Consider the following 8,238-nt stretch of genomic DNA (forward strand, 5'->3'; position numbering starts at 1 on the left):
CCCCCCCCCCCTTCCCATAGTTCAAATCTGTTCAACTTGGAATTTAATCTTGTGTCTGTAAGGCACGTATGTTTGCTTCATACTTGGCTGCTTTGAGTTTGGTTCGGAAATCGTCATGTATATTGTCCGATGCTTGCAGTTTAATTTGTATCCCGAAATAAATTTAGTGGCGTGACTTAATTTGGCACTATTCTTGACTTATTCAATATCGATTAAAGTTGAATTGTCTTATTAATCTCTTTACCCTCTCTTTACTTGCATAAAAATTGGAGCAAAAATGGAATCCGAATTGAGGACTCTCGCCAAAATAAAGTCTCATGGACTCGCTACCATCATACCCGCATATGGAGTCTATGTCTTTGACTATCCGGAATAGAAAACAAAGTGAGTGAAACTCACTTGGAGTCACCTATGCCTATTTATATCTTTAGCATTTATTTATTATTGTTGATTTTTCTTAACATGATGAACTTACTAATGTGATTTAGATGTGCTTGATTCTTTTATCTGTCGGGATAATTGACATAGGAAAAATCATCACGTTTAAATATAATTACTTAGTTACTCACAACCTAATTATCGATAAACAATCTATCATATGTGAGCTTTTCCTTTTTTGATAGAAATCTAGCATTTATTGAAGCTCAAATTGAATTTTTTAAAATGAAGCGTTTTAATGGGGTCATAATTAGATTTTGTACTGTGTTTTTTATAGCCATGACTTTAGAGACTAATAAAATTGTTTTAAGCAAATGAGTTTTTATTTTATTTTCTTGTTTTCAAGTTTTTGCCATTGTATTTCAATCAATTTTTAAATGTACAATGTGTTTCAAGGTGCAAATAAATTTTAAGACTTGAACATTAACTTCATATACTGAACCTTTATTTTACTATACATTTCGTACCAATTTTTGTACAAACAATTGTCGTTTTAAACAAGTGATTATCTATTGTTTTCAAAAAAGAAAAATGCACGTAAATTCTTTCCATATATAAAAGAGTTTTTCAAATGTTAAAATGTTTTCCACTCATGGTTTTTTGCAATTTCTTTCGCATAATTTTTTAGTTTAATTGATTAACCTAAATTTGACTCATTAACTATTTATTAACGGATCTTACAGGATGTCTTACCCCTTCCCTTCAAGAAAAATTGAAACCCTTACCTAGAATCGTATAAGGTTAAATAGACCTTAATGTAGAGTTAATATATCATAACTTTGGTAAAATAGGTATCATAACCTTTCACATAATTAGATAACGACTCTTTAAAATAGCATTAAGAATCACAATATGTTGTATACAGTTTGGACCTTGAGTTAAAATGGGGTAGTACACTGAGTATACCCTTTGGCAACAAGGTGAGCCTTATCAAACTAACTATCTAAATCATTTTTGACTGCGTATATGCAATGAAAACCACTAGTTGATTTACCTACCGGAAGTGAGACTAGCTATCAATTAACACACGTATGTAAAACAGACATGGAACCATCCATAGTCAACTTCCCTTCAAATTGAGAAAGTATTTCACCCATAGTCTTAAGGATAAAAACAGAGGACAAATTATACAAAGGAATAGTGAGGTGATGATAACTCAAGTAAGTATAATATGGGTTAGTATTTTGAGTGGATTGTAAGCCTTTTTGAAATGCAATCGGTTGGCTAGGAGGAGGCAAATCCGCAGTAGCAACACTATTTGACACATGGCATATTTCACCAGAGAATAGTGCTAGATGCGGATGATGATGATAAGTTAGGAGTGATGGCACTACAAGTAGGAGATGTAGAAGTAACTGTACATTCCTCAAAAGTCAATACAAGTAAGACCTTAGAGGTAGGAGTAAACCTCATAGACATCAGTATGATTAGAAGATATATAGTAAGGTTGTGAATCAAAGAATGTGACATCGGCCTACATAAGGTATCACAAACGATAAAGTAAATAGAAAAAATACCCTTTGAACCCGCCAAGAAAGACCCATTTAAGAGTACAAAGGTTTAATTTATTTTTCATTGGAGTTAGGCTAGGTTATGAACAAAGTATCTCCCCCAACGATATGAGGGAGAATAGAGTAGAGATGTGACTGAGAAGATAATATTAAGCGTGAAATATGAAGCAAAGTTTAAACTATGTCATCAAAAATCTTATTTAGGCAAATCATTTTTAGTTTTGTATGCCATGTATATGTCTGATTTCACACCAGATATGAAGGTATTATATGCCTAAGCTTCTGGCTTTGGCAAGGTCACAAATCTGGTAAAAATATATGAAAGTTGACCTTGCCAAGTAATTATATATTTGTTGTATATTTACTGTATGTCTAAGTATATACATGCTAGGACTACAACCTCAGTAAAAATGTTTGAACGCTAACCTTAATATGATCATGACTTTAGTAAAAATGTCTTCTAAATAAAAAATATAAAATCATATCTGGTTATTCCTTAGCTTTATTAGACAGCAATGAATTCAACTGCTTCTTGCTTTACAACAGTATTTGCGATAGAATGAGCATTATATTGAATCATTAGAAATAGGTAAGAGAATAATTGAAAACTTCTCCAATCAGATTGAAGAGGAATAACCTAACTAATTAGGAAGAATCAACTCTTTATATCTTAGAACTTACTGCACTGCTACTTTAGTTGGAAATAGAGATAAGAAAGGATGAAAAGGGCGGATGAAGAAGTGGGGAAGGTTGGAGACTTACCGAGAGATGTGATCCTACCACAAGGTGAGGTACCTATATAGAAACCAGTTCATGTAACCATTGATCCACTGAATAATGTCGCTACAAGGATAAAATGAAAGTTAGAAAATGGAAAAGAATAAACTGAATAGCTACCTCTAGTTAGCTAAGAAAAAGACCTGGCAAACAAGAGGAAGGTGTTGATGATCTATAACAAGTGGAATACGAAGGTTAGATTCCATAAGGTTCCTTGCGGCGACATGGGAGAAAGATAGGGAGATCAAATTGGAAACCCTACCTTCTAGGAAACATGCAATAGAAGTTTATAGCCTCACTAATGGGCTGGATTTTTCGTTTTAGTGTTGTTTTTGGTCTAAACCAATTTTTGAAATTGGTCTTTTACGTTTTGTACTTGTTATAAGTTATTTTAGAAAATAAAGCTGGAGCTCCTTTATTTCAAAATAATTAAGTCTGTACAAACAAGTAAAAGACCAAGCCATAATTGGTTTAGCCCAAAAAGAATGCTAAAATGAAAAGTCAAGCCCACTAAGTGAGGCTATCAACTTCTAAAACATGTTTCCTAAAAGGTAAGGTTTTCAATTTGAGCTCCCTCTCTTTCTCTACATGACGCAACAAGAACCTTGTGGAATTGAACCTTCCGATTCCACTCGATTTAGGTCATCAACACCTTCCTCTTGTTTGCCATGTTTTCTTCTTAGCTAGTAGAGGAAAGTTTTTATTCTTTTCTTTTCCGTTTTCTTGATTTTCTAATTTTCATTCTCTTCTTGTAGAGACATCATTTGGTGGATCAATGGTTACCTAAGGTGGCTTCAACAGACTTGCCCCATCTTGTGGTGGATTGCAACTATCAATAAGTATCCAACTTTCCCCTTTTTCTTCCTTCACCCTTTTCTTCTTCTCTACCTCTCTATTTCCAGCTGAAGTAGCAGTGGAGTAACTTTTAAGATATAAAGAGTTGATATTCCTAATTAGTTAGGTTATTCCTCTTTTATCTAATTGGGGACTTTTTCAATTATTCACTCGCTTAGATTTCTAGTGATTCTATATAATTCTCATTTAAGTACCGCAAACACTGTGTGCAAGGCATTAAGTAGTTGAATTCATTGTTATCGAATAAAGTAAAAACAAATGATATTTGGGGGAAAGCTAAGGAATTACTATTTTTCTTTTAAAATTTTTATTTCGAAGACATTTTTTACTTAAGTTATGATTGTATCAAGGTTAATGTTCAAACATTATTGATTGTCGTTGTTGTCCTGGCAAGACTATACTTTAGACGTCTAGTAATCATCAAGAGTGGCGAGGGTAAAAGTTATCAAAAACATAGTTTACACCTAACAACTTAGAATATGGGGAAGGAAAGTTATGAACTTTGTTTCATGCTTCTATATGTTGTGCCTTTTAGTTATTTTTTTTTTCATTTTGTTTGATGTTGTTTACCGTAATATGGTAATATTAAATTTCTAAGGGTGGTTTAAAGGCATACGGATAAAATTGACCTTATTATAAAATAGATGACAAACATGGAGCGATAAATGAATGCAAGAATAATAGTGAATAGTTGAATTTAGAGTCTAGATTATGAGCTTGTGTTGTGGCTTAGGAATAAAGTAGCTCGAGTAAACTTGAGAACAAAAAGCTTTATAGTTTAAGCTTATGAAAAATTGTAAGTATTGACTGCTGATCAGGAATTGTGGAACTTATTTATAGAGAACATGATTCGCACAAATATGAGTGGTGCTGATATTGTCACAGGGAACTCTTGGAACAACAGCAAGAGGAAACTGAAGCTCTTGAAGATGATGGGTGAGCCAGTTAGTTTCAGAAAGAGTAGCATCAGCTGCCCGATATTCTGCCTCCATAGAAGAATGAGAAACTCAATGCTGCTTCATTAAAGACCATGAAATAGGGGAACTACTAAGATAGGTAACATAACCAGTGGTCGATGTGCAATCTTGAGGATCTCCTGCCCACTCTGAGTCAGAGTACGCAAGCAACCGACAATCAGTTTCATTGGCAACAGTACACGAAAAGAGGTAGTTGAACAGAGATAACAGAGAAGTCGTTTAAGAGAAACCCAGTGAGACATAAATGGTTGATGCATAGCTTGGGACAACTTTCTAACAAAAGAAGCTTGTTAACATTTTTTCTTGAAAATGATCTCATAAAATCTAAGAAACCATGTCCTATGTGGATTATTCTTTTTGGAAAGAGGTTGTCAATAGTAAGATAGATTCAATCTTGAACAACAATACTTGAGAGTTAGTTGATTTTCCGAAATAAGCTTTGGGTTCAAAGTGGATCTACAAAAGGAAAAGAAAGTTGATGAAACTATTGACAAATACAAAGCAATATTTTTTGTCATAGTTTTTAGACAATGTGAAATCATTGATTATTTTGATACATAATAGTCACTAACTAGGATTACATCTATTTGGATGTTAATTGCGCTAGCTGCACTATATGCCCCTCAAATTCGTCAAAATAGATGTGAAAACATTTTATTTTTAAATGGATATTTGGAGAAAGAAATTTACATACAACGACCTGAGAGATTTGTGGTTCCTGGTAAAGAAAAGAAACTCTGTAAACTTGTTATGTCACTTTGTGGACTAAAACAAGTGCTAAAATAATGAAATGCGATGTTTAACCAAACTATGTTGGGAAATGAATTCAATATTAATAAATGTGACAAATATTTTTACATTAAAGTCACTCCAAATCACAAGGCCGATGTTTGTTTTTATGTTGATGACATGTTGATCTTTAAAAGAGACACTTCTGACATAAATTAATACTAAACGTATGCTAGAGAGAAACTTCGATATGAAAGACACTGAAGTTACTAATGTGATTGAAAAGATATTTGACGAGCTCAAGTATTTGGATTTCAATATTTAAAAGACTTCAGTAAATATGAGGTTTTTACTTCAAAAGAATAAACAAAAAATTGACTCACAATTGAATTTTGTTAGAGTATTGAGAAGTATGATATATATCATGAAGTGTACGTGATTAGATATAGAATGTGCTATTACTAAATTGAGTCGGTTTACGAGTAATCTCAATCAAACTCATTGAATGACAATGAAAAAAGTTCAAGAGTATTTTAAAAATACTTAAAACTATTGCTTTTATTATAACTAATATTCAAAAATATTGAAAGAATATAGTGATGCAAATGACTCAGCGGGCTAAATAAAGTGAAATTCACGTGTGAGTAAGTACTTACTCTTGGTGGAGGAGAAGTCTCTTCGAAATCAACCAAACAAAAAGATATCGCTCGCTCTACTATGAAATCTATATTTATCACTCTAAATAAGGTTGGTGAAGAATTTGAAAAACTCCGAAATTTCTTGAAAGATTTTTGACCCAAACATTTAGCTCCAGTATGTATACACTGTGAGAGTTAATTTGCAATATGTAGGGCATAAAACATGATATATAATGGAAAGTATCGTCATATATGACGTAGAAATAATATCATTAGAGAGCTACTCTCTAGTGGAATTATCCTAATTGACTATGTAAAGTCAAAAGATAATGTGTCAGATCCATTGAGAAAAGGCCTAAATAAAGAGGGGGTTAATAGATTATCCAAGGGAATGAGACTAAGACCGAGGACAGGACATTGTGGCGGTAACTCTACCTAGAAGACTGGAGATCCCAAGATCTGGGTTCAAGGAGATCAAAAAATGTCATTGATGGCGATTCAACTTTTCAAATTTTTGGTGGTCCATTCTCATGATAAGACAATGTTAAGTAACAAAGGATAAATACATTAGGACTTTTTAATGGTTTATAAGTTTTTTACATGGTATATCAAATGGTGTATCTACGGGATAACATATTTCGAAATTATCTATGTAAGTGTGAAGTGTAAGCCGCTTCAAGGGAATCTGGTAAGGTCAGTTCTCAACGCATTAATAAACCAAGACGTGTTCATGACTGGGATGAACAATACAATGAGAACAAAAAACAGTTTAAGGGTTCATCGTGTGAGTTGTGTTGTCCAAGTATATATCAAAGATCGACGGTTCAAAAATATCAAATCTACCATTTGATCGACCTTATCTGATATATGTTCACTATGGAAAGTTCAAAGGGAAACCCACATATCTAGATGCAATCAATCCTTACTTACGAATCACACAATTTTTCATGCATATGTTTTAACATAACTATTCCATGTTCATGTGGGGGATCGTTGGGTTTTAAAGGTGTGAATAGGAATGAAGAATTGTGACTTTGCTGAAGGGTTGCGACCTTTATGAAAGGTTGTGTATATTCTAAAAGGTTGTGACAGTTTGAAAGGTGGTACATTTTCCAAAGGGTTGTGACCTTTCAGAAATGTTGTATTTTTTCAAAAGAGTTGTGACCTTTACCCTTTGTTGTCTATAAATAGAGAGGTTTTCTCCCATTTTCTGCATTGATTCTTCCCTTCTTCTGCATACATTTCTTTCAAAACAAAATTGATCCATCGTGTCGGTATGTATGATTAGTTACTATCATTTTGAGTTCGTTCAAATTATCTAAGTTTGAGACACCGTTACTTTTTTAATCGTTAATCCTTTTATATTGGGAGGAATTAATTTGCAACCTCGGGTACTTGAGGGGATTAATTTTCTTAAGGACACACGGTGAGTTCTGTGGACTTTGATAGTTCTTTAATTTTTCTTATCATCTTTTATTATTTATGGTTTGCTAATCAGAATACATGAGATAAGAGTTGTTCCAGAAATTTTGATTTCATGTGCCTCTACTTGCGTTTCCTACAAAATGTATGGATTCTGGGGTTAGCTCCACACATCTGCTTAATTAGAACCTCCACAGACTTTGCATAACGACTAAGCTTGTTGAACTGACTGAACTTGAGTTTGCACCTGCACTTGAACCATAAAAAATTTGGTCAATTGGCTAAAGGTGTTTCAGCTGCAATTTTTATTAGTATACTAGTCATCCCATCAACCTCCAGCATCCCTATATCCTTCAGTGCATTGTTGTTGGACTCACTGGTCCACTAAAGATTACTGGCTGTCAACCTGATTAAGAGTATCAGCAACTCATCATTTTCTTTCTCTTGTGCTTGTTCACCTGCAACAAAATCATGAAATAGCATAGAATGAGTGTCTAAACTCTCTACAAACGTATGTGCTAGGAATTCCTTGGTCGGGTGATGATGGGGAAAATTCAGCAAAAAACATTTTAAATTGCTCCCATGCTTGGGGTAATCCTTCACCTTCCTTCTATCTAAAATCCAAGATCTCGCTACTCAATTTAGTTGTCTTCCCAAATGGGGAGAACCTTGAAATTCTTCGCAAAATTAGCTCATGATGTAATAGAGTTGGTATGTTAAAATGTAAGCCACCTGTTGTCTTCTCCTAATAGAGAGAAACATGATGAGTCTCATATGCCGATAGGCATCCTGTGTGATGTAATTATTTGATCTCTAAAAAAAATTCTACAGATGAGCTTGCGAGTCCTCATGTAGTAAGCATGTGAACTGCTCGTTTGTGTGCAGTAATTG

General features: G+C 33.7%; 1 long non-coding RNA gene and 1 other non-coding gene across 2 annotated transcripts; both read left to right on the top strand.

Annotated features, from left to right (window-relative positions):
- The first annotated feature begins 7 nt into the window (after positions 1-7).
- On the top strand, positions 8-4,994 carry LOC114075618. The gene is made up of 3 exons (XR_003576011.1): positions 8-384; positions 3,482-3,565; positions 4,467-4,994. It is a non-coding gene; the product is annotated as an uncharacterized LOC114075618 (long non-coding RNA).
- A 2,888-nt stretch (positions 4,995-7,882) lies between these two features.
- On the top strand, positions 7,883-7,990 carry LOC114075780. The gene has a single exon (XR_003576168.1). It is a non-coding gene; the product is annotated as a small nucleolar RNA R71 (small nucleolar RNA).
- The last annotated feature ends 248 nt before the right edge of the window (positions 7,991-8,238 follow it).

Source organism: Solanum pennellii, chromosome 1 (genome assembly GCF_001406875.1).
Source record: "Solanum pennellii chromosome 1, SPENNV200".
Classification (NCBI taxonomy): domain Eukaryota; kingdom Viridiplantae; phylum Streptophyta; class Magnoliopsida; order Solanales; family Solanaceae; genus Solanum; species Solanum pennellii.